A 26897-nucleotide genomic window follows, 5' to 3' on the forward strand; every position below is an offset into this window, starting at 1 on the left:
TCTAATAGTACGGACCAACTCTGCCTCATGCTAGGCTCTATGAGGTCCCAACAACTAGGCCTTCCCAACCTCATCCAGAGGGTGGGTGTCCGACAAGGCCTACCATACAACACTTCAACGGTGGCATTTGGATAGTCGAATGCAAACCGTTGTTGTAGGCGAACTTTACCAATGGCAAATGGTCCTCCCAACTGCCTCCGAAAATCCAATACACAAGACTTCAGCAAGTCCTCTAGAGTCTGAATGGTCTGCTGTGACTATCCATCTGTCTGAAGATGGAAAACTGTATTGAAACAGAGCTGCGTGCCCAAGGTCTGCTGCAGACTCTGTCAAAAATGAGACGTGAATCGGGGTCTCTATCCGAAATAATAATCAACGGAACACCACGTGATCTGATGATCTCCCGGCAAAATAGATCTACCAATCGATCCAGGAAATCTGTCCCCCGATTAGCTAAAAAGTGCGCGGATTTGGTTAATTTGTCAACGATTACCCAAATCGCGTCATGGTCTCGTCATGTCCTCGTCAAACTCACCACAAAGTCCTTAGTAATATGTTCTCATTTCCACTCAGGAATAGAAATCTGCTGAAGTAAGCCGGCAGATCTCTAATGCTCGGCTTTCACTTGCTGACAGACGATACATCTAGCTACAAAATCCGCGATGTCTTCCTTCATGTCGTTCCACCAATAGAAACACCTCAAATCTTGGTGCACACGAGTACCGCCTGGGTGGACAGCAAATCATGAGTGATGAGCCTCCGGAAGTAACTCTTATAAGACCGGATGAGATTGAGGTACGCATAATCTACCTCGGAAGTATATAATACCCTCCTCGTCTCGTGTGAACTCGGTCTGCTACCCGGAAGCTATCTGGCTGCAAATAACCTGCAAATACAGCCTAGGGCTCTCGGATCCTCGTCCTGATCGACGACTGAGCAACCATGGTAATAAGAATACCCTGCTCTATCTGTAGCCACAACTCGGTGGCAAGCGAAAGTCACTCTAGACTTCCGGCTAAGTGCATCGGCAACCACATTAGCTCTTCCCGGGTGATAGCTAATGGTATAATCATAATCCTTCAGGAAGTTCATCCATCTCCCTGTCGGAGATTAAGTTCCTTATAAGTAACCAGATATTTGAGACTCTTATAGTCAGTGAGAATCTCAAATGTAACGCCATATAAAACAATGTCGTCAAATCTTCATGGCAAAAATAATGGCGACTTGCTCCAGATCATGTACAGGGTAGTTCTTCTCATGCTCCTTCAACCGACGAGAAGCATAGGAGACTACTCTATCGTGCTGCATCAGAACAACGCTCAAACCCTGAATAGATGCGTCGGTGTAGAGGACATATCCGTCCTCTCCAGAAGGTAAAACCAAAAAAAATCGGAGCCGACACTAAACTCCGCTTCAGCTCCTAAAGGCTGGTCTTGCAAACCTCAGTCCAAGTGAACTTCACGCCTTTCCTGATCAGGCGTGTAAGTAGCATAGCAATCCGTGAGAAACCCTCAACGTATCTCCGGAAATATCAAGCCAAACAAAGGAAGTTGCGAGCCTCTTCTATAGACTCCGTCTACTCCCAACGGTAATAACCTCGATCTTCTGTGGAACCACGGTATACTCCTACTGGTGACCGTGTGTCTCAAACATCTCACAGAAGACAACCAAATCAGCACTACTGATAATCACATATACATGTTCTCGTCGAAACATCTTTAGATCTAAGCAAAGGTGGTGTACGTGACTCACCGCGGATTCGAAATAGATTACAACATCGTCAACAAAGACAATGGAAACCGATCCAAACATTCTAGGGATACCCAAATCATCGAGTCCATGATAACATCTAGGGCACCGCAAGCACTAATAGTAAAACCAAGACACATAATGTCCGTATCACAGACATACCTAACAATAAGATCCCCAACAATAAACAGATCTAATCACCAACGATATATAATCACCAAAGAATAGAACCTTCAGTGTGAGAGCAATGCTCTATCACACGAAATACCATATATGTAGGAGCAACGCTCTACTACAAGAAATCCTCCATATGTGGGAGCAACGCTCCACTCCAAATAATCCAAAATATATATCTACAACAAACATGGGAGCAATGCTCCGCTACAAGCAATCCGCAATATATGGAACGTTCCATCACAAAACAATCCCTAAATATGTGGGATCCAGACTATGTGAGAGCTACGCTCTACCACAATAATACATAAGTGCCCAAAGCACCTAACTATCTAGCTAGAGACTGCACGAGATCTCTCTACCACATATCACTGTGGGTAGCCTAGGGTATAACCACCCAGTAAGCAAATCAAATCCATAGTCAACTCTATCATCCCTCCTTGTGGGTTGGTCACCCACTTAATGGGTATATTAGTTGACAGGGTAAAACAATCAATATCATAATGTAGACATTTAACACTCTACATTTAACATAGGTAGAATCATCATGATGCTACCAACCATACATCTGACACACATGCACACATAACATATGTATAATCGACATAATCCTCCAATTAGTACACACCGAATATACTCACATCATAAGTATAAATCACCGTGATACCTCCAACAATGTATACCGAACCCGTGTGCATATATCATCGTAGGTAAAATCAACAATACCCCTCAAACAACACTCTCATGATAAATATACACATATGCTAGGAGTATAATCAACATATACTTCCAATAAGGCATACTAAAACCCAGGTGCATTCACAAATCACACATAATCATCAAGATACCTCAGATACCACACCAAACACATATGTACATATCATAACACCGATGTAGTCGACAAAATACTTCCAACATGTCAATCAGGCACGTACAGCTAACTAAATAGCTATACTCCACAAAGAACCTACAATAACCATATCTAGATGGGAATACCCACACTATCCACAAATGAACTATCCACCATAGAACTCCTTCAACTCATAACAATCATATGTACACGACACAAAGATAGGAATAATCAACATATTTGACCCAATCAACCTGACATTCAGAAACGGCAGGGTCACCTTCTAAGTCATCCAACTAGATACATACCGTCAAAAATTAAAATACCCATGGAATAAGATACATCGAACCAATATCGACTGACCAAAGCAACAATAGTATATGGCTAATTCAGTCCTTTCCCACGTCCGTATAAGCTAGGTACTCGATGTGCTCAAGATATCCAACTAAGCACGAATAACCCAAAGGCCAGCATCTCCATAAAATAGGGTATGATTGTCCTCTACTGATCGGTCCAACAAAACTAAATCGATCATCAACTAACTAATCAAGAACAAATAAAGCCTCTACAAGCGTCTAAGGTAAATCAACCCACGACTACCCCAAGTCAATATGTGTAAATCAGTTTCCTATTGACCGATCTAACCAGAGTAAATCAATTATCTACGAATGAAATTAACTAAAATAACCTGGTATACTACTGGCTAGGTCAACATAAAGATATAGATACTATCTATTACCCAACTAATAATAGCAAAGGCTGGTATGTACCTCAATCCGCTATCCAACTAGTAATAACAGAAACTAAAACTACTGGTGTATGATATGAAAAATTACCAGAAACTGTAATCCCTCAATTTCTATTAAGGTCGATCATCGTCTGTGGCTAACCCCTCACATGTAATATGGCTACAACATCATACAGATACCAGATACAAAGTGTCATAACTATCACAGTCAACGATGCATACTCTAACTAAATAGTAGGATAACAGTATACCAATATACCTCCTATAGCTTGGAGATGTCCTGCTGCTGCTAGATCCAAAAATCCGAAAAGTCACATCGAGAAGACCAAAACACAAAATCCGTAACACCGAAAAAATAAGACACGTAAGTCGATCTCTAATACCAAATAAATTGATATCAGATAAATCTCGAAAATCCAGAACACATAGCAAGTATCGTATACCTGCTCTGATACCACTAAATTGTCACGCCCCGGAGGAGTCTCTGTCCGAAGAAATTTTGGCAGCATCTCCATGGACAATCTGAAACTTTCTACAAGCACTATATACCTCACCCACAGGCTGGAATAATAACAATAAAGAAAACAAACACCACGCATTTAATATCAAATTCAGCCTGTCACAACCACGTAGTTAAAATAATCACTCGCCTGTACCAAAACCAAAACACAAAACCGCTACTAGACTTACACAACCAATAACATAAATACAAAATACCACATAACAACGCCAACACTCCAAAAATAAAACCAGAGTACTGAGCTAAACAAACTGACATAAAACAAACAAAACATACGTGAAACCGATAAGTCTTCGGATGTGAGGGGACCACAGACAGGATGCTCCAAGCGACACCATAAATAACTGGTACACGAAAAGATAATATCAACGGGGTGAGTTCAACAACTCAATACCAATGGACATGAGTAGTAAGATATATCTAACAACAATAAACATGGAATCAACTTCCTAATCATATATAGGAATATGCAAAACTGAAAGGTAACTGAGGAAGCTGTACTCACCAGGAACTCCTATCCAGACAAAAGGGTCGTCAAACCGAAAGTGTCAATAATCCTGTATGCAGGTCAAAAGTATGCATCCAACCAAAATGCAGCAAACACAATCACAATAATATAAATACATCAATGCATATGATGCTAATGATGCGTCCTGGTCACCCCTGACGCCAGTCAGTCCTCTCACACACAAATGGCGAGACCGAGTGGGTAGGGCTATGACAACCGTGCACTCTGTCGTCACTGCTCCTGATGAGTGACCGAGTGGACGGGATGCTGTCGGAGTACTCCTGTCCTGTGACCCCAAATCATAAATGGGGGAGCTCAATGCTCTCAACTCCCGGTACACGATGACGGGGAGGTATCTCTGCCGGCTACCACGCTGAGTCACCTGACCAACGGAGCCAAACAGAGTCCACCGTCTGCCGGCTACTACGCTGCTACACTAAATGCCAGCGGAGCCAAACAGAGCGGAACTGACTGCCGGCTACCACGCTGGGTCATATGACCAACGGAGCCAAACAGCAGAACCGCCACACACCTGCCTGATATACCACTAATCCATGAGTGGTGGTGTGTGCAGTACATGTAACTGGCGATGTGCTCAACCATAGTGGAGCCGACAATCGCGCAGCATGCAATCATGATGCATGACACTAAGCATAGTCATAAACTGATCAACATAACCATATCCATATATATAATATGGGAACCACAATATCAGTGAGTCAAATCCACATATCTAGGGTATACAGGTCCTCTATGGTATAACAACCTAGATCCTAAACATATCTCCCTTCCATAACATATGTACCAACAATATACACAGATCAAAGAATCAAAGTCTAGGTACACGAATCATATGTGATATACAAATAGAGGTACACAAGCCGGTCATGCCATAAAAACCTAAGTATCAGATAATCTCGATACACATGACTGAAACCAAAAGTCTAGAACCTAGTCCTAACCTCAGTAAAACATGATATGTCACTTATTCTAGAAACTAAGATACTCATGGTAATTAAGTACTCATGGCAACAAGATACTCATGGTAACAAATCACGAGATATAAGTACGGATACTTCACAGGCGACAAATCTAACATGCTATGGATATCAAACAGTGGCATACCAAAGGTAAACATGTTCATTGCTTGTAGTTATAAAATACTATGCATATCCAATGACAATATCATAAAAGATAAATCAAGAGGTACCCGCCTCCAATAGAAGGGTCCAATCCGGTCCAAATCCGACGTCGAGATGCTCGTCTCGCGTCAAAGTCCTAATTTACCCTCCTCTGTTGAATCACAGCCGGTGAAGTTTCTGCCAGAAATATGTTCCCGACACTGCAAACAAAACTACCATCAGAGGCATCCATCTCAGTCAACACCATATCCACAAGCCCTAAACTCTACGAATCCAGAACTCAAACCAAACAACTTACCCACTTCAGTATTTAGCTTAACACAAAACCTTACCCAAATTTTCTGATGACTCAGCGCTGCTCAAATCCTGAAGAACTTACCGTCGAGATCCGGAGAAGCTGCTGTGGGAAAAACAGTGACAAGTACCACAGTTGTCAGCCAACAAATTCAGCACAGAATCCAAATCAAAAAATCCAAATACCTCTTTTTGCCTTACCTAACTCGATACCCATTGTTTTCCCCTCTATCGGCGGCTGGTGGAGAAGAAGGACCCGGTGGTGAGGTCCAGGGCACGGGTGAAGCAACTAAGCTTGGATCTTTACCTCTGGTTAAATCCCAACTTGTGCAGAAGTGTGCCTCTGATCGGGAACACCAGAAAGGGGTCGGCGGTGCACAGTACAGAGGACAAGAAGAGGGTGATAGGAGATGGTTAGGGCATGGCTCTGGGTTTTGGAGGCGACGATGCTGTTCGGCACTGGAGGAATTGGTGCCGGCAGTGAAAGGGATTCTGCTAGGGCACACGGCGACTGGTGCCGGACCTGGTGGCCGGCGCTCGGCCTCGTCTCATCGCTGCAACACGACTCGAGTAGAAGGCGGCGGTGTGCAGCGGTGAAGAGAGGGAGTCGGCGCCAATCGGAGTCAAGGAAGATGAGCAGTGACTGCTTACGGCAGTGAGTGGAGAAGAGAAATAAAGGAGAGGAGGAGAAGAAATGGTTGTGCGGCGCCGGTTGGGGAAATAGTTAGGGCAAGGAGTCGGCAGGGGAAGAAGACTCGGGCGCGAGTTCGGGGAAGGAAACGAAGAAGAATATAAAATAAAAGAAAAAGAAAAGTAATTACTAAAAACAAACATTTCCTCGCTTAAAGGGATAGTCTAAACAGGCTTTTCCGGACCTCATTTTTATCCCCATAAACACGTCCATACGGTCTCCGAAAAATTCCCGAAAAATTTCCAAAAATTCCTTATTATTATCTGCCCCTTTTCCGGTATTTTACAGCGACCACCCTAACCCGCTGCCGGTGGGTCGCGGCCACCCCTGGCCACTGCCGGTCTGGGGTGGCTACTGCCGGCTAGGCGGCGACGGCAAGGGGGAGGCAGCGGCGGGTAGGGGCCACTGGAGGTCGAAAGCATATGCTTTCGACCCCCCCGAGGGGGTGTTTATGGCTCCCAGCGGCGACCCATCACAAGTCATCTCTTACATTTTGGTAATCTTACCTTCATTGCAAAGAGTTCAGGGCATCAATCTGGATAGTAAAATGTGGATATGATGATTCTTGTCCCAATGGCATAAAATCAAGCAGGCATGCAGAAAATAGATATTCTTATGGTGAAATGTTTACTAGAAAACATTAGAAAGGATCCATATTGGAGGTGGAATCATGATAGGTCGAGTTGGATTTTTGAAAAAAAAAATACAGCATCTTTAATAGTAATCTCTTGCATTTTGAAATATTTACTTTGTTTACTTGTTGAAATTTTTAACATATGTATATGCAAAGCGAGTTTTTTAGTTTTTGTTGTTGTTGTTTTAAAATTCTTCCTCTGAATAGATAATGCAACTTCACATGTATCAAGAACTGTTTAAATTGCCAGTTAAAGGGCATTTTATCTGAAAGGGATGAACAAATGAGAGAAAGGGCGAGAAATGAGAGATGTGCCGACAACAAGACTGGATTTTGCAACATCTTCAGTTGAGTTCTACTCCGAATTAGTTTCCTCCCGGTGACGGTGATGATGATGATAGTGATAATGATGGTGGTGGTGGTGCTTCGTCTTAAATTACATAAGTATGAACTTTTTTTTTTATTGAGTTTTTTTTAATACACTTTTTGTAGTACTCCAGTAAATTCATATTGGAGGAAGTCTTTACCTATTAAGTTTTATGTTAGGATTTTTTGGCATGTCATGTTGTAGTTATTTCTATATTTTTATTTTATCTTGATACTTTGTGTTATGTCATGTTTCGATACTTTTATTATGTCATGGAACATTTGATACATGTACTTTGTATTATGTCATGTTTTATATATTTTTAGCTTCCTTCCTAAATGCAAATTTAGCTTAGGTTTCAATATTCTTATTATGTCATGAAACATTTGATATATGCATTTTGTGTTATGCCATGTTTTACATATTTTTGACTTCCTTACATCTCAAGGCTAATTTAGCTTAGGTTTCGATACTTTTATTATGTCATGGTGGAACATTTGATACATGTACTTTATGTTATGCCATTTTTTATATATTTTTGACTTGCTTACTATTAATCCATGTAAATTTATCTATATAGGATTCAATATTTTTATTATGTCATGGAACATTTCATACATGTATTTATATTACAAGTTTCCTAAAGTATATTATAGATTACATGAGGTATACATTTTTTTTGTAACGTTTAGTTAAAAGTTTCATTTCATTTATTTATATGTTTCATGCAATTTAATAATGATATCTTTTGCCATCTAAGTTTTTGATATATTATGACAATCATTTAAGTTTTGTCATCTAAGCTTTTTGTATATTATAGATTTTTTTTTATAGCTATTACTTATTATTTGTTTATATTTTGGCGTAGGAAAAGATGAATGAAAAAAGGCGAACGAAGCACCCTGAGGCATGGCGATATGTATTTTTTGCTTTCACTTGTTAGGTTTGTTGTATAGATATTTATTATGAGTTCTTAAAGTTTGATTTGTTTGAGTTTAATTGTATATGAATTTGAAATATTTAGTTTTAGATATCTTTTTTATGTTTAGTTGACGATATGTATTTTGTATGAACTTATTTTTATGAATTTGATTTGTTGGATTCACAAATATGGTGAAGGATGTTGTATGATTGTAAAAGGTTGAATGTTTGGTGGATGTTTGAATGTTGTTTATGTTGTATATGTATAAATGTAAACAAGATATAGGAAAAAAGAGGGGAAATGATGGAAATTTGTTTTCAGTTTTGCGACAAAATTTGGAACGAATAATATTTGTCCCAAAATTTGCGACGGATCCAGATTCATTCCAGATTTGGGACGAAAATGCATTTTTGTCGCAAAGCTGTGACGAACATTAGGTTTTTTTAATCATGCTAATTCGTAAATTTGTAACATTTTTGCAACAAAAAAGTTTTGTCGCAAATCTGGGAAGTTATAGATTATTGAATTTGTGACAAATTTATTTTTGTTCCAAAATTCATCCGAGTTTTGAAACGAATTTGTGGATTTGTTCCAGAATCTGGGACAAATATGTAGATTCGTCCTAGAATTTGGGACGAAAAATTAATTTGTCGCCGATCATAAATTTTTTAAATTATTATTTTTGTCGTCAAATTTCTCGCCAATTCTGCATCAAAAATAATTTTTGTCGCAAAGTTATATAACAATTTTGAGACGAATATTATTTTTGTTGGCGACGAATTTGGTAACGAATTTCTAATTCGTTGCTAATTTTGTCGCAGATTTCGTCCCAAATTTTGTGACAAATACTGTTTTTGTTGCAAACTTGGGGACGAATTTGGCAACAAAATTTTTTTTTGTCGCCAAATTCGTCCCCAAATTCGTTCCCAAGTTGGCAACGAGAATTTTGGGACGAAAAATTTTTCGTCCCAAAAATTTTTGCAACGAAATTTTTTTATAAATTCGTCCCCAAAGATTATTTTTTTTAGTGATCTCAAAGTTTTCCCTGAAAAGACTTGTCAGTAAAGTGTCCCTGACACAGTACCTTAACGGGCCGACAATATCTCTGAAGCGACAGTAGAAGCTTCCACCTTATGATCTTCTGGCTGTCTATGCCAGTGTCGGTGGCACTAACTCCCAAAAGGATGTCACTGGATACCAAAGAGAGTATGCCACTAGGCCGAGCGGGTTGGCTGCTTGGTCGGAACTTCGTTGTTCCTATATCTCGTCCACTCGGCAGTATTTCACTATGCTTGTGTCGTGCTCTGCTGCCAGGTCGAGCGGGGTAGCCGCTCGGTCGAAGTTCACTCTGCTTGTGCTAAGTCCTGGCGCCAGGTCAAGCGGGATAGTCGCTCGACCTGACTTCTGTACATTGAGTGTCTCTTCCATTGAGCGTCGGTTATCTGACACCTCCCCTCTTGATCGAGGCATGCTCCCCCGACCGACCGGTGCTATCTGAGCGTTGACCGACCCCGCTCGGCCCGACTTCTGCACATTGAGCATCTCCTCCATTGAGCGTCGGCCATTTGACACCTCCCCTCCTGATTGGGGCATGCTCCCCCGACCGGCCGGTGCTATCTAAGCATTAATTACCTTGACTTTCACCTCCACCATGGTCGCTATCCTTCACGAGGTGGGATCCCTCCTTATCACCGCATCACATATTATTAAAATTTTCATTTAAACTTGTTTGATAATTTAAAATTCTTACTTTATAGTTAATTGAAGAGTAATATATATCATAAGTGAAGCATGAAGGTGATGAAATATTTTATTGCGTAAACAAAATATCAATAGATTTTCTTAAAAGGTTCAACTTACTCAATTAGATTTAGCTATTATGCTCCTGTATATAAGTGAAAAGTTACAACTAGAAGATGGTCCAATAGAAGTTAGTGCAAATAATTTTAAATTTTTGGTTGGAAGTTTGATTTAATATTTGCAAGTTCATTGATAGTGATGGAACGAGTTCATTGAATGATCGAAAAAGTACCTCGGCTATTGTTTTAATCTTGGGTTAAGAGTAATTTCATGGAGTTCAAAGAAGTAAGCTACAACAGGACTATCCTCCTTAGAACATTCATCTCAGTTTCTCTATAATATCTCTAAAATTTAAAATAAATCATTCATTTTAATAAATTTAAACAATCATTTTTCACTACACATTAATTTAAAATTTTTATTATCTTTATTTTTTATTATTTTCTCTTGCTTTTTTTTTTTTTAATTCTCTCTATGTAATATCTACTTTTCTTTCATTATGCAATCTGTTTCTTTATTTTTTATCTTTTCCAAATTAAATGATATTTATATATTTAGAGAATAAATTTCATTTTCTAAATTTAAAAAAGTATTTATGAAATTTAAATTTAGAGAATTAATAGGATAGTTGATATAAAGATTTTTTTTAAGTAAAATATAAAATTTAAGATAACTTTTTGTGTTTATGGAAGTGGATACTCTTAGAAGCAAAATATGTAGAACAACTTTAGCAACCTCTCAAGTAATTTGGGTTACAAATCTTCAGCAGTAGCAACAGCAAGAAGATACCATTGATATTTTTTTTGAGAGAATTATCTCTAACAAAATCACTTACAAGATACAAGTTTGTTTAATTCAAATCACATGCTGACATTTGTGATTTTGAATGAGGAGGGGGCATTAAGGAATGATTCAAAGTTAATGAATTTAGTTAATTGGTAGTTGATGAAGGAGAGCCTTGGTATAACATTAAAGTTGTTATCATATGACTTTTAAATTACGAGTTCCAGTTGTGGAAAAGTTTTTTGTAAAATATAAGATAAGACTAAGTACAATAGACCAAATATAATCCAATCTTTTTCAAGACCTCATATTAACGAGAGCTTCATCTATTATGCTATTTTTTCTAGTTAATTGGTAGTAGATGTTCTAGTTAAAATACTAATTACTTTTGTAATGGTAATAGGAATGCCACGCTTTTCTTAGAAAAAATATTATACATTTTTATTTACTCGAAATAGTGAATATCTAGAAGCTGTGGGTAAAGTCAGTTCAAGATAAATTTACAAATTTTATCCTCCAATAAATCTAAAACTTCTTTGGGCAAATTTCTTTCACTGAAGCTGCCTAACAATCACAGACAGCTGCCATATATCTTGTCTCTGCCTTTCATAAGGGAGCTATTCACATGAGATTTCCAGAAAAGGAAAAAAACCATAAAACTATAGATGGCAAAGAAGTTAATCATTTTGCTAAAAAAAGTAATTATTAATTTCCTATATATCATCATCTCCAAGCTCTCTCCTCTCAGCTATCTTGCCAACAGAGGAGCATAGACACGCAGCGACGCAAGATGTAGAACCGCGTCCGCTGTTGCTTCACCATCATGAGGCACCTTCGCCGGAGGCCGCCTTTGGTCGACGACCGCCGCCGAGTCTGCTTCCCTTCCGAGCTGCCGCAGATGGAAGCAGCCATATCATTAAGCAGTCGCGGATTTAGAGTACAAAGAAGACAAGTTAAATAGACCGGCCGGCCTACCGTAGCGTGGTCCAGCCGGCAGCGATGTCAAACGCTTCAAATGACCCAATTGCCCTCGTCGCCTTCGACTCTATTTGGTCTCAGTCCGCCGTGGTTTTGATTTGTGAGGGTTAATATCGTCATTATAGTCACTAGATTAATCATTGGTGGACGACAGATAATTGGCTGTTAAACTATTTAATGGAGGGCCATGTCTTTTTGTTGTCCAGACATGTTTGTTCTTGGGGTGTGTTTACTTCGATAGGAGGAGACGATATAAACACTCTTGTGTTTTGTTTCATCCATATATTTGGTAGCGTTGGAGAATCTTCTTACGTTTTTTAGAGTTTACTTGTTCATCAAATGGTGGACAAAAAGAATCAATTATATATCTTCAATTAGGAGATAGATTAATTTAATCTAAAAGACAGATTCTTAATTTCATAGAGAAATATAAGACAGTTCATCTCAATAGGCACAGTTTAACTGATGATATCTCCTTATAACCAATTTCTGATGAACGGATAAATTTTGGCGTGGAAGGGACCATGGCAACTGCTCAATTGGAGCATGTGCGCAGCCAGCTATGTGCAAGTGCGGAACTCAATCCTTTTGTTCACTTATGGCTCCATTTATTTTTTGAGAGGACGATTTAACAAATTGAGGAAATTTTTCGCTTAAAAATTTCCTATCATTTATGTTGTTTAAAAAAATATATTATTTATCTCTTAGTACTAGAGTGGTTACACAGGTCAATATGTAGTAGGGTGGACTAATCCATAGTTGACCAACTATTTGATAAGGTAGGACGAGTTAATTCATCATCTTGGCGGATTAAAAAAATCTCAATTTAATTCAACCCAATCCAAGATGGATTGTGGGTTAGACAGGTCAATCCATGAGCCCACTAAAAAAATAATAAAAATAAAAATATATTAGAAAATATTAAAATTTTTAAATTTGAATTATAAATTAGACGGGTCAAACCAATAAGCCCATTAAATTTCCCTTTTTATTTCTAAGTTTTGGAGATTTATTTTCTCAATCAGTGGGCCAACTCGTGCAGATCATGAGCCCAGGCAGGTCAAACGACTTAGATCCATCATTAAATCAGTTGATAAAATTTAAATCCAATCTAATTATCCCGTCTGAAAATAGTGAGTTGTGGATTGTCCGTGAACTAGCTGGGAGTTTAATGGAAAGAAGAGTTCGACAGGGGAACATAGGGGGACGCTTGCAAACTTCAACAAAGGGAGGAGAGAGAAAAAATCATTAGTAAGCAAGCCAGGGGAGAATCCCTAGCGCATCTAGTCCGACAATCAAGTTAGAATCTAGGAAAAAGATAAACAGTGGCATAATGAGACTTCCACTGTATCTTGTAGTCTCATCGTAGGTATAGAGGAGTATTGTGTATCTGTGTGAAGATATAATCTTCTGACTTTCTGACAAACTCATGTATTGTATTAATGGTAAAACAAGCTTATGGGTCAGAAGGCCTATTGGGCTACTAGTTAGGAGATGAGCCATGGACAGGGGCTCGGTCCTTTGTGAAGGGTGAATGAGTTATGATAATGTTCAAGAAAAGAAAAGGGGGGGGAGGGGGTTGAGCCTTGTAGACAACTAATAGATTAGGGAGCAGACCCCTTTGAACAGGTTCGATCGATATTAGCCAATCGGGAGATAAGGGGGAGCAAAGCCCCGAAGACATCTGGCGGAGTTAGGGAGTTGGACTCCTAAGAGCTTGCTCGATTAGCATTAGCCAATCGGGAGATGAGGGGGAACAAAGCCTCTGAGAGTCTATCCGATCGACATTAGTTGATCGGGAGATGAGGTGGAGAAGAGCCCGTAGGCATCCGGCAGAGTTGGGGACTTGACCCCTAAGAGCCTTTCCGATAGGCATTAAGCGATCAGGAGATGAGGGGGAATAGAGCCCCTCAGAGTTTGTATGATTAGCATTAGCGAATTGGGAGATGAGGAGGAACAAAGCCCATTAGAGCCTGTTCGATCGACATTAGCCGATCGGAATATGAGGGGGAGTAGTGCCCCATAGGAGTCCTATAGAGTTAGGGAGCTGAGCTACTAAGAATATGACCAATTGGCAGTAGCCGATCGGGAGATGATGGGGAACAAAGCTCCTGAGAGTCTGTCCAATCGGCTTTAGCTGACCAGAAGATGATAGAGAATAGAGCCCCTGAGAGCTTGTTCGATCGACATTAATCGATTGGAAGATGAGAAGGAGCATAGTCCTGTAGGTGTTTGGCAAAGTTGGGGAGCTGGCCCCTGAGAGTCTAGTCGATCGGCATTAGTTGATTAGGAGATGAGGGGGAACAGAGCTCCTGAGAGTCCGTCCGATCAACATTAGCCGATCGGGATATGAGGGCGGAGCATAACCTCATAGGCGTTCGACGGAATTGGGAAGCTAGGCCCCTAAGAGTCTTTTCGATTGTCATTAGTTGATCGTGAGATGAGGGGAAACAAAGCTCCTGAGAGTATACAGATCCTCTGGTCCGCAATTTGTGGACCAGGAGATGGTCCACTATTGTAGACCCTTGATTTGGATGGACCTTACCAATTTAAAGATGGGTTCTATCCAAATCAATGGTTCTCATAGAGTGGACCATCCCGTGGTCCGCAAATTACGGACCAGAAGATCCAGCCCGGTCCGCTCGACATTAGTCGATCAGGAGATGAGGGGGAACAGAGCCCCTGAGAGAATGTCTGATCGACATTAGTTGATTGAGATATGAGGGGGAGGAAAGTCACATAGATGTATGACATAGTTGGGGAGCTGGGCCCTTGGGATGCACCGATCGGTCCAAGCCAACTGATATTGGGAGATTTCACTAGGTAGTTACTTGCTCTATCTTAGACTTTGATTGTTACTTGTTACCTAGTCTAGTCCATTGACCTTCAGATCCCGTCCTCTTATTCATTGTATCACAATTTATTTAAATTATTTGATAGGACGGGACAATATGACGTACTAAATCCAAATGAAAAAAAAAAATCAATGGATAGATTTACAAATCTACGGATTAATTTGTTAATAGATTATTCTGTCCACTTAAAATAGGGACGAACGTCGTTACTTCGCCAGTCTCTACCGTCGACCACTTCATGCTTGTCATGAGCAGCCCAACAAGGCCTCCTCGTGCTCGCCACGAGCAGCGGGCAGCTGCGCGCTTATCGCAAGTAGCAGGCGCCCCGCATCGAGCAGTCGCCAGCAAGCAGCAGGTGACCGTGTGCTGCCGCCTCATGTTTGCCTCGAGTAGCGAGTGGTCGTGCTCTCGGCCACTTGTTGCGAGCAGTAAATAAATTCTCCTATTGATCTCCGTGATGAAACAACTGCTCCATCTCCTTGAAGTCCATCGTGTAGAACCTCGAGGTCAACGGCGTCTCCTTGATCTCCGCCATCTTCCCAGACTTTCGATTCTTTGGCCTTGCTATGACAAGTGGCCTACGTCGGCAGCCGAAGCAGAAATTCTAAAGTAGTGAGGCCGAAAACTGTTAACTTTGGAGCTCGCCCTGCTATAGAGCTTGGGCATGGGTGGAAGGGCTTTGCGAAGACAACCACCGTTGCCGTCGCCATCATTGCCATTGGCAATTTTTCCTTGACTGAGCACTAAGGGGGAGATTTAGAGGAGGTGGAAGAGTGGGAAACCGAATAGGGAAGAATTAAACGGATTTTTTTCTCAACCTTTCTCCTGTTTCTCTTACTTTTTGTCTTCCTCCTTCATGAGATTCTCGTTTTTTCTCTTTAAATTATTTTCTTTTCTTCCTCAATCCCTTCAAGTCAATGGAGCATTGATGGCTCCGGAACGAGAGCAGCTTTTCACACCCCTCTGACATGCCCCTCCGACCCAGCCCCACCTCTTATTTTAATTTTCTTCCATTTCTATCCTTTTCCTTTATTCATTTTATTTTTTTTAGTTTTGCCCTGATACGTTTTCCTTTTTTCTTTAAAGTTTTGTTTACTTTTTGTTTTTTAATATAATTTTTTTGTTTATTTTTAGTTATATATTTTAGGAGTTATTATTTGTAATGGTTAAGAAGATAATTATGTTTCATGAAGAGAGAATGAGAGATTGAAAGGGAGATAACAGTAGAGGGAGGTGTGACTGAAGAGTGACTAAAAATGAAATGTGAGATAAGGATTTAAATGGGGAAATTCTGATATATGTCAAGAGTTGAAGGGTGGATAATTTAAGGGGAGGGGAGGTTCTGACATGTGTTAAGTGTTGGAGGGGGTAATTTAAAGGGAGATGAGTGTTTTGACATGTGTCAAGGATTGGAGGGTGGGTAATTTAAAGAGAGTGAGAAGTTCTGACATATGTCAAGAGTTGGAAGTGAGATAATTTAAAGAAATGAAAGATTTTGACATGTGTCAAGGGTTGAAAGGAGGGTAATTTAAAGGGATGAGAGATTTTGACATAAGTAATTTAAAAAAAGTAATAAGTTTTGACATGTGTCAAGCGTTGGAAGTAGGGTAATTTAAAGGGATGAAAGATTTTGACATATGTCAAGAGTTGGAAGGGAGTTAATTTAAAGGGATGAGAGATTTTGATATGTGTCAAGGGTTGGAAGGGGATTAATTTAAAGGGATGAGAGATTTTGATATATGTCAAAGATAGAAGGGGAGTAATTTAAAGGGAATGAAAGTTCTGACAAATGTTAACAGTTGAAGATGCGTAATTTAAAGGGAGGTGTGTTTTTGAAAAAATAAAAAAATTATAAAAAACTAATAAACAAAATTGATTAAAAAATTAAATAAAATAATTTTTTTAAAAATAATCAAAATTAATTTAAAAAATAAAATTAAAATATATATAAGTGTTGATAAAAAAAATAATAAACAAAATTAATTAAAAAAATAAAACTAAATAAAAATGAAATAAAATTAAAAACTAAAACTAAATAAAAATTAAATACAATTAAAAAATAATAAACAAAATTAATTAAAAAAATTAAATAAAATTAAAAAATAATAAACAAAATTAATTAAAAATAAAATTAAATAAAAATTAAAAAATATATAAGTATGGATGAAAAAATGATAAATAAAATTAAATAAAATCAAATAAAATTGAAAAAAAATAAAGAAAAAAAGAGGATAGAACTGTCATTTAATAGGGAGAGAGAGGAGAGGGGTGCAGTGTAAGACGGGGAGCAATTTACCTCCGGGATAATAGTGCAGTAGAAAAATATATTTTCAATTTTTTAAATATCTAAGTATTAAGTTTTAATTTTAATAAATTAATTAATCGATATAAATTGTGAAAAATAAACCAGAGCAGAAGGAATGAGTGACCGACAGTCCAAATCGATATACGTTAAAAGATAGCTAGACACGTAGATAAATTTATTCGCTTTTTATTTTGATTTTTAACTTTTTAATAAAATTTATATTTTTTAAAAAAACTAAAATATAAAAATCTTTCAACATTCATATAATTTTCTTTATATTTATATCTAAAATTCAAGATAAATAATTTACTTTATTAAATTTAGACAATCACTTCATTACACTATATTAATTATTCTAAAATTTTTATTATCTATAATTTTTTTTAATTTTTATTATTATATTTATAAAATCAGTGAAAGAATAGAGATTAAAAAGAATGAGTAGAATAAAAGATATTGAAAAAAATATTATTTTATTTTTAAGATAGAAATTTTATTTCTTAAATTTAGAGAATAACTATCTATCAAAATTAAATTTAGATAATAGATAGAATAACGCTACATTTTGTTTTCAATTTGAGTAGGTTTTATCATCTCTTCTTTTTCATGTGCAAAATCCTTTGTTGTTTGTGCCTCCGATCACATCTCGTCAGCTCCGATCACGGCGGAGCGAAGCCCCGATGCCCCATTGCTCCGAACGCGTTCCTCCCGCTTCCCCGACTTCAAACAATCCGCGCGTCAAGCTTAAGTATGTCAAGCTCGGCTACCACTACATGATTACCCACGGCATGTTCCTCTTCCTCAGCCCGCTCGTCTTTATCGTCGCCGCCTAGCTCTCGACCTTCTCCCTTGTCGACCTTCGCGACCTCTGGAACTACCTCCGCTTCAACCTCGTCTCCGTCGTCCTCTACTCTACCCTCCTCGTCTTCTTCTCGACTGTCTACTTCCTCACACGCCCCCGCCCCGTCTACCTCCTCGACTTTGCCTACCACGAGCCCGACGAAAGCCGGAAGTGCTCGCGGAAGCTCTTCCTGGAGAGATCCAAGCTCTCGGGATCGTTCACGGAAGAGAACCTCGAGTTCCAGCACAAGATCCTCGAGAGATCCGGCCTCGGTGAGAACACTTACCTCCCTGATGCGGTCCTCAATGTCCCTCCCAATCCCTGCATGGACGAGGCGCGGAAGGAGGCCAAGGATGTCATGTTCGGTGCCATCGATGAGCTCATTGCCAAGACCAACATTAAACCCAAGGACATTGGGATCTTGGTTGTGAATTGCAGCTTATTCAACCCTACCCCTTCTCTGTTCGCCATGGTCGTCAACCACTACAAGCTCAAGGGAAACATCGTCAGCTACAATTTGGGCGGGATGGGTTGCAGCGCGGGGCTTATCTCCATTGATCTCGCCAAAAACCTACTCCAAGTGCATCCCAACTCCTACGCCCTCGTAATCAGCATGGAGAACATAACCTTGAATTGGTACTTTGACAACGACAGCTCCATGTTGAATTTGATGGGGTCCAATCCATGATATTGGCTTTCAGATTATAATTAGTTAGGTATTTATTAATAATTTATTTAATTAGCCCAATCACTAAAGTCTTGATGGCCAAACTAATGATTGTATTTCTTATTGGGTCGGTCCCACCTCTTGCTCTACCTATTAAGAATTAGGGTTTGTTGTTATTATAAATAGACACTTAGGTCTAACCTATTTGGATGCTTCTTACATACTTTTACACACGACGACTTACGACAACCCTAAGAAGTACACACGGGAATCCATCTCCCCTTATAGAGCAAAAGAGGTGAAGATCGAGTTTTCAATTATGTTGGCGCTCAACGCAGGTAATTCTTATTCTCTAAATTCGTTCATATACTTGATAAGATCTGCTTTACGGTAGAAATCTTGATTATGGGATAAAGCTTATGTCACGTTCTACTGTCTAAAAATATTTTTAATATTTGGTATCAGAGCTTTGTTGATTCAAGTATATGAATTGAGAGAATCCATTATTACATGTCGACATGTTATATCCAGTCGTTTGATGACTTACAACGAATTATGAAGGTAAATTACTTATATTCACAATGAATAATATATTTCAATCTCGTTTGTTTTAAAAATATGGGCTGTGATGATGTTTTCTAGATTCGTCTTTATTAAGTGTTAAAAGGAGTTATCGTTGAAAAAAAAATATGCTTATTTTAGTCTTGAAACGACCGACATGCATTAATTGTGATTTGTATGCAATAATTTTCTTTTGCTAAACAGGAGCGTTTGTTTTGAATGGTAACGTAATTATGTCTCCAAAAATATTTTGATGGTAATTAATGATATAATTAATTGCTAAATATAAATAATGTTGCATAAGTTATTTCTATAGATGACTTATTAATAATATCAAGATAATTGTCATAATTATCAATGTTGTTAATATGCCATTAATAGTTTCCATATTAGTTGTCATATTAATTGTCATATTATTTATTAAGATAAATATATGATTAATGTGCTTTCAATAAATTATTTACCATAATTATATTAGGAAATAATGTTCATATCATCTTTATACGATTACATGAATTTATGCTTGATTGATGATTTAATTGTTGACTTCGTCATCTCGTTATTTAAGGTATTAACGTGTTGTGATATCCTTAATTGATTTTAAATCATAATTATTATTTTCATGTATATAATTATGATACGCATGATTGAAAACATGACATAAATATATTAAATTTAACGTGAGACTCTTATTTTTTTTCATGATAAGTTGATCCAACGGAAGATTTATCAATTAAATAAATAGGAATAATGAAACCACACTTATATTACATTCTTATATTAAAATTAATAATTGGCCCAACAGAAAATTATTATTTTAATTATTGAATGGAATTTATTATAGTATGAATTTACCTTCTGACTAATGGTGGGATGAATTCAATTATAATTATGCTAAAGTTTTTATGGATAAAAAAAATCATGCTTATGTTACAATTGGTCCAACGGAAGGTTGTAATATTTTGTTATTTCTTGATAGAAAACTTATATTTAATTTTCTATCATACTTTAGCACTAACACACAATTTAATCGTAGTTCTAAATCAATTCTGCCCAACGGTGATTTGATTTTAGTTCTATGATTAAGTCAAAAACCTAACGAAGAAAATTTATGTGCATTTATTACAGTCGACCCAACGGAAGGTTGTAACATTTGCTATTTTCTTGATGAATAACGTATGTCATTATTCCCCATCATAATTTTTGACACTAATGTAATGCCTAATTGTAGTCTGAATTTATTTTCTGCCCAACGGTGATATAAATTCAATTCTATAATTACATTAAAGTGTATTTCTTCAATCGCTTATGTATTATGATTATGATTTATATTTTTCATTATTGTTAATGAGCATAATTTAACTCTGTGAACGCAGCTTCAATTACGAGCCAAATCACGTCCATTGAAACTTTGACGGGTAGCAATTTTAAGAAATGGAACGAACAGATTCGCCTTGTTCTGAGCATTTTGGACCTTGATTATGCCTTACAGGTTGATAAACTTACCCCACTTTCAAACACTAGCACTCAAGATGAAAAATCTGCTTATGAAAAGTGGGAAAGGTCCAACCATTTGCCACTATGATAATGAAAGGTTCCATATCGTCGGATATTCGAGGAGGCGTGCCTAATTCTGAAAATGCTAAGGACTTCCTTGATTTCGTTGAGGAGCAGTTTCAGAGCTCCTCTAAAGCACTTGCTACCACACTGATAATCAAAATGGTAACTGTTGGTGCAATATCCCTTAGGTCAAGGTTGACTGGTTTGACCAAGCTTGAGTCTTGGTCATAGTTTCGATGTTTGACAATACATGTAGACACATGGACAATGCAGGTGCAGTTGTTCATATGGGGAGATTCAGATCAGGGACTGATCAGTGTGAATGAAGAAGAGTCAAGTAGGTATACCTGACTAGATGGAAATCCTGGTGAGTGAAGCCAGGTGAAAGTCCTAGTGAGTGAAGCTAGGCAGATGGAAATCCTGGTGAGTGAAGCCAGGTGAAAGTCCTAGTGAGTGAAGCTAGGCAGTATGGAAATCCTGGTGAGTGAAGTCAGGTGAAAGTCCTAGTGAGTGAAGCTAGGCAGATGGAAATCCTGGTGAGTGAAGTCAGGTGAAAGTCCTAGTGAGTGAAGCTAGGCAGTATGGAAGTCCTGGTGAGTGAAGTCAGGCGGAAGGAAAATCCTAGTGAGTGAAGCTAGGCAGATGGAAATCCTGGTGAGTGAAGCCAGGTGAAAGTCCTAGTGAGTGAAGCTAGGCAGATGGAAATCCTGGTGAGTGAAGCCAGGTGAAAGTCCTAGTGAGTGAAGCTAGGCAGGTGAAAATCCTGGTGAGTGAAGCCAGGTGAAAGTCCTAGTGAGTGAAGCTAGGTGAAAGTTCAAGTAGGTCAAGAGAGTGACCGAATACTTGGCATGAAAGAAAAGTCCAAGTGGGTCAAAGGGATTGACCGGACACTTGGTGAGGGAGTCCTAGCAGGTCAAGGGAGTGACTAGATGCTAGGCATGACGTACCAACAGGTTAAGGTTGACCGGATGTTGGTTTGGGAGGTTTTGGGACTTGGTTTTGGGCAAAAACCAAGTGCTGGATCGATCAGTGGATCGATCCAGACCCTTCCCAGCGAACAGAAAGCCTCTGGATCGATCAGTGGATCGATCCAGAGGTCTCAATCGATCAGTGGATCGATTGGGACGCTGCTGCTTCGCGCGATAAGCGCTGGATCGATCCATGGATTGATCCAGGCGTTTTTCCATAGCACAGAGGCGCTCTGGATCGATCCGTGGATCGATCCAAAGCCTCCCCGATCGATTGGGAAAAATCGAATCGATCGGGATCCGACCGTTGAGTCGTATTTGAGCCGCAGGCGAGCGTTGTCTTCGGCACTACTTCACCGATTCATTTCAGATCTTCACCAGCTCCTCCACAGCCCTTCTCAAGCTCGAGATCGCCAGTTCTTGAAGGTTCTTGGAGGCTCTTCCAAGTCAAGAGACGGATCAAAGCAAGAAGAAGAAACTAGGGTTAGGGTTTGTGCATTCATTGTAAGCTTGTAAGCTTGTATTTCTTTACTACCCTTTCTTCTTCTTGTATTGAGTCTTGTAGGGATTCTCCGCCCTTGGTAGTTACCATAAAGGAGAGTTTTATTTAGTGGAGGGTGTGTGTGTAGGTGTGGATCCTTGGACTAGTCACCTCTTGTGAGGTGGATACCAAGTAAACCAACCGTGTTAGCGTTGTGTGAGTTGTTTCTGTATTTTTCGCTGCACATCTTCGAAGAAACAAGTAACGCCGAACAACGGGCACGCGATGAGCTATTCACCCCCCCCTCTAGCTACTTTTGGTCCTAACAGTAACTTCTAAGTACAATGACCTTGGTAGTGTTCGTGGGCATATCCTAAGAATGAATGATATGGTTGCTCAGCTTTAGGCTATGGACATGGAGATCTCTGAGGGCTTTCTCATTCATTTCATTATGACATCTCTTCCTTCTCAGTTTGGTCCTTTCAAGATCAACTATAATACTCAGAAGGAGAAATGGAAAATGAGTGAACTAATCAGTATGTGTGATCAGGAAGAAGAAAGACTTAAGGCTGAGACACCTGATAGTGCCCACTTTACCACTCAACGATAGGGCAAGAAACGGAAACTACATGGAAAGGACAAAAGACATGTGAAGAAAAATAATGACAAAAATAAGGCAAGACTTCAGGTTCCAAGACTCGCAAATGCAACTTTTGTCGCGAGCCTACTCATTTTCAGAAGGATTGTCCAAAATTCAAGGAGTGGTTAGCTAAAAAGGGTAAAATGTCTAATTATGTTTGTTATGAATCATTTCTTACAAATGTTTCTACTGATACATGGTAGATTAATAGTGGTGTTTCTATACATATTACTTGTTCATCGGAGGGATTCCGTTTCCCAAGGAAGCTAAATAAAGGAGAACACAACATTTTGGTTGGAAATGGAAATAAAGTTTCAGTTGAAGCCATAGGAACTCTCCCTTTGGTTTTGGAGAGTGGTTTCAAACTAGATTTATTTGATACTGTTTATGTTCTCAGTATTACAAGAAACCTTATTTCAGTTTCTCGACTTGTCGCTCATGGTTATTCTGTCTTGTTCGAGAATAAAGGTTTTACCATTTCATTAAACAATAAAATTGTTGGTTCTGATATTTTAGAGGGAGACCTCTTTAAATTATGTTTAAATGCTTATTCTACGAACATATTGGAATCCATGCATGAAAATTGTACAGCCCAAATCAGAAACAAAAGAAAATTAATGGATGAGAATTCTTCAATACTATGGCACGAACGTTTGGGCCATATATCTTGGGACAGAATGCAACATCTCATTAAAGATGGAATACTTCATTCATTAGATTTCTCTAATTTCGATACATGTATTAAGTGTATTAAAGGAAAATTTGCACAAAAGAACAAACATGGCGCCACTAGAAGTAATGGACTACTAGAACTGATTCATACTGATATTAGTGGTCCTTATACTCTTGGTATTCATGGGCATCGTTATTTCATCACCTTTATTGACGACCACTCTCGTTATGGATATATTTATCTCCTTCGTGAAAAATCTGAAGCACTCTAGGTTTTTAAGGATTATAAATCTGAAGTTGAAAACCAACTTGATCAAAAGATTAAAGTGGTTCAATTTGATAGAGGAGGAGAATATTATGGAAGATTCTCCGATTCAGGTCATAATCCCGGACCTTTTGCCTTATTTTTGAAAGGATGTGGCATTATTGCTCAGGTTTCTATGTCGGGCATGCCTAAGCAAAATGGTATTGCTGAGAGACGTAATCGTACCCTTATGGATATGGTACGATATGGTACAAAGTATGATATGCCAAACTTCTTTACCTGAGTATCTTTGGGTTGAGGCTCTTAAGACAGCTATGCATATACTTAATCGTGTTCCTACTAAAGCTATGCCTAAAACCCCTTATGAAATATAGGCACAAAGGAAACTAAATATTGGGTATATGCGTGTATGGGGATGTCCTGCAGAGGTTAAAATTTACAACCCAAATGTATGAAAGCTTGATCCTAAGACAATAAGTTGCTATTTCGTCGGTTACCCAGAACGTTCAAAGGGTTATCGATTTTATTGTCTATCACATACCACAAGAATAATCGAAACTAGACATGCAATATTTTTGGAAGATGTTGGTAATTGTGGTGATAGCACGTCTCGTAAAAATATTCTTGAAGAGAAACGTGAAATTTTAAATGCTCCCATTATTTCAAGAGATTTGATTATCCCTGATTCTGTAGGAGAATCATCAAATAATGAGATGATGCCTAATGTTTCAGATCACATTAATGAGCCTTCTCCTATTATTGTTCATGCCCCACCTTTACGAAGGTCAGAATGAGTGAGAAAGCCAACTACTCTAGATGACTTTATCTATTTCGATGGCTGTGACAATTCTATTAGGAATGATCCCACATCATTTAATGATGTAATGCCAGGCGACCAAACACCTCAATGGCTTGAATCCATGAACGAAGAGTTGACATCAATGAAATTAAATAATGTGTGGGACCTTGTAGATTTACCTCAAGGATTCAAACCGATAGATTGCAAGTAATTGAATCCTCAAGGAAATGTCGAACGGTACAAGGCCCGTTTGGTTGCTAAAGGGTTTACGCAAAAAGAAGGTATTGATTATAATGAAACCTTCTCACCCTGTCTAAAAAGGATTCATTCCGTATAATTATGGCCCTTGTAGCTCATTTTGACTTAGCGCTATATCAAACGGATGTCAAAACTACATTCCTTAATGGTGACTTGCATGAAGATATTTATATGACGCGACCAGAAGGATTTCTGGTTGAGGGCAAGGAACAAATGGTATGCAAACTTAAGAAATCTATTTACAGTCTTAAGCAGTCATCTCGACAGTGGTATTTGAAGTTTCTAGAGGTGATCAGTAAATTTGGTTTCAAGGAGAATGTTGTCGACCAATACATTTTTATGCGAATCTGTGGGAGCAAATTTATCATTCTCGTACTGTATGTGGATGATATTTTACTTGCCTGTAATGATTTAGGAATGTTACGAGAGAAAAGATTTTCTATCAAGTAAATTTGATATGAAAGATCTCGGTGAAGCCTTTTATGTTATAGGCATTGAAATTCATTGGGATAGATCTCGTGGTATGTTGGGTCTATCTCAAAGAACCTATATTGAAAAGGTTCTAAAAAGATTCAACATGCATAATTATTCTTCCACAGTTGCTATTGAGGTATAAAGTCGACAGTTCAGTTTATCACAGTGTCTTAGGACCCCGTTGGCGCTTAATGAGATGGAACAATTTCCTTACGCATCTGCTGTTGGAAGTCTGATGTATGCTCAAGTGTGTACGCGTCCAGATATCACATATATTGTTGGCATGCTTGGTAGATACCAAATTAATCCAGGGATGGATCATTGGAAGAATGCCAAGAAAGTTATGCGATACTTACATGGTACAAATTAAAAGATTTCATGCTCATTTACAGGAGATCAAATTTTCTCGAGGCTATTGGATATTTTGATTCTGACTACGCAGGATGCCTCGATACTAGAAAATCTACATATGGATATGTTTTTATGTTATCTGGAGCACCTGTTTCATGGAAAAGTACAAAGCAGACTATTACAGCTTCTTCTACCATGGAAGCAGAATTTGTAGCCTATTATGAAGCATCGTGTCATGCTATATGGATTAAAAATTTTATCATGGGCCTTCAAGTAGTGAATTCTATGTCCAGACCACCAAATATTCTGCGACAACCAACCTGGCGTATTCTTTTCTAAGAACAATAAGTCAAGTAGTGCTTCCAAGCATATTGACATTAAGTACCTTGTTGTGAAGGAAAGGATCTAAAACGAGTTAATATCCATTAAGCACATTAGTACTAGTGCTATGGTGGTGGACCCATTTGTTAGACCCTTGGTGGCTGGCAAGAGGGGAGGGGTGAATTGCCCTGTAAAAATAAACTCAACCTTTTCTCGACTTATAGCTTAATTATGAATACTTGTAAATAACAATTAAGAGACTAATTAAAAAGACAGAGACACAAGGAAAATTACTTGGTTTGCAATCAGAAGATTGCTAATCCAAGGAAAATGAAGTGCGCTTTATGAAGATCTCCTTCAGGCGGAGTAACCTCTTACAACGTTAACAACTCACAATCAATAGTAGAACAAAGAAAAAGGAATTACAAGTTGTTATCTGATCTACTGAATCAGAGCTATATTTATAGCACTATTCCGGGCGCTTGAAAGAGTTCCAAGCGCCTGGACTGGGATAGAATTCTATCCCCGATGCGTCGATCAATGTACACATCAAACTTGATAAAAGTTAAGTTCCAGGAGCTTGAAAGGGTTCCGTGCGCTTGGACTCCAGGCGCTCGGAATGGATCCAAGCGCCCGGACCACCAAAGTCAACAATGTTGACTTTTTCGATTTGGGCCCTCTGCTCCTGTTCTGCTCGCCTCGGTCCGGGTCTTCCTCTC

The 26897-nt window shown here is 38.7% G+C and overlaps 1 pseudogene; it reads left to right on the plus strand.

Moving 5' to 3' along the window:
- The first annotated feature begins 12181 nt into the window (after positions 1-12181).
- Positions 12182-18849, plus strand: LOC121986871 (annotated as a pseudogene).
- Positions 18850-26897: the final 8048 nt, after the last annotated feature.

The sequence above is a fragment of the Zingiber officinale genome, chromosome 5B, assembly GCF_018446385.1.
Source record: "Zingiber officinale cultivar Zhangliang chromosome 5B, Zo_v1.1, whole genome shotgun sequence".
Lineage (NCBI taxonomy): Eukaryota > Viridiplantae > Streptophyta > Magnoliopsida > Zingiberales > Zingiberaceae > Zingiber > Zingiber officinale.